Raw genomic sequence first — 1,255 nt, forward strand, 5'->3', positions numbered from 1 at the left:
GGCCGCTGGAGGCCCAAAGCGAGGCCGCTGGAGGCCCAAAGCGAGGCTTTTTTGGACCCAAAGCAAGGCCGTCGGAGGCCCAAACTGAGGCTTTTTGAGACCCAAAGTGAGCGTTCGGCCCTCAAGGCGAGAGCTGCAGCCTGCTCCAGCAAACCCGGCTCCAAACAGCCGAGAAGAAGCCCCCAGACCCTCAGGTCCTGCTCGTTTCCCCCCATTTTTGCAGCTCGCCCGGCGAACCCCGCGGTGCTGGGACGGGACCGGGGTGAAGGAATCGCTCTCCAACTCCCACGTCGCCGTGCCCCACGCCGGGGGGGAGGGCGAGGCTGAATCCTGACACCAAAAAGCCGCTTTTTCGAAGCAAACGGGGAGCTCAGAGGTACCCGGAGCTCGGGATGAGGCCGCGCGGGTGCAGCGGGTTTACGCGGCGAGGTTTTGGTGGCAGGGGGGCGTAGGGGGGGGGGGCTGCTGTGAGAAGGATCCAGAAGCTGCCCCCTGTTTGGTGAGGGTCCCGCGGCTGAGCGGAGCTGAGCCAATAAATGATGTTTTGTGCCTCTGTGAGGGCAGATTTAGGACAGGGATAAAAAAAAAACGCGGTGCCACACAGAGCTGGGAGAGGGAGAGGGGCGAGGAACGGCCTCGTGGGTTCCAAGGCGGGTGAAGGAGGAGGGGGAGAGGGGCTCCAGGCGCCGGAGGAGTCCCCTGGGGGCTGCGGGGAGGCCCCTGGGGGAGCAGGACGTCCCCCTGCAGCCCACGGAGCACCACGGGGGAGCAGGATCCACGCTGCAGCCCGGGGAGGAGCCCACGGGGGGGGCTGCGGAAGACCCCCGCCGGAGGGGGGGCCGGAGCTGCGGCCCGTGGAGAGGAGCCCACGCAGGAGCAGGGGTCTGGGGGGGAGCCGCTGCCCGTGGGGGGGCTCCGGGTGGGAGCAGTTTGCCCCCGAGGGACGGACCCCGTGGGACGGAGCCGTGTGGGAGCAGCTCGTGGAGAGCCGCTGCCCGTGGGAAGCCCACGCAGGATCCGTTCGGCAAGGACGGCGTCCGTGGGAGGGACCCCACGGCGCAGGGGGCGAGGGGGGGAGCGAGGAGGAGCGGCGGAGAATTGCCACGGACCGACCGTAGCCCCCCCGTAACCCCCCCGTTACCCCACGGCGCTCGGGGGGAGGAGGAGGAAGAGGGCTGACGGGGAGGGGGGAAAGGTGCTTTTGGGTTCTTCCCTTTGTTTCTCGCTCCTCTAGCTCGTTAGCAATAGGTAATTA

The sequence above is a fragment of the Oxyura jamaicensis genome, unplaced genomic scaffold (genome assembly GCF_011077185.1).
Source record: "Oxyura jamaicensis isolate SHBP4307 breed ruddy duck unplaced genomic scaffold, BPBGC_Ojam_1.0 oxyUn_random_OJ70828, whole genome shotgun sequence".
Taxonomy (NCBI): Eukaryota; Metazoa; Chordata; class Aves; order Anseriformes; family Anatidae; genus Oxyura; species Oxyura jamaicensis.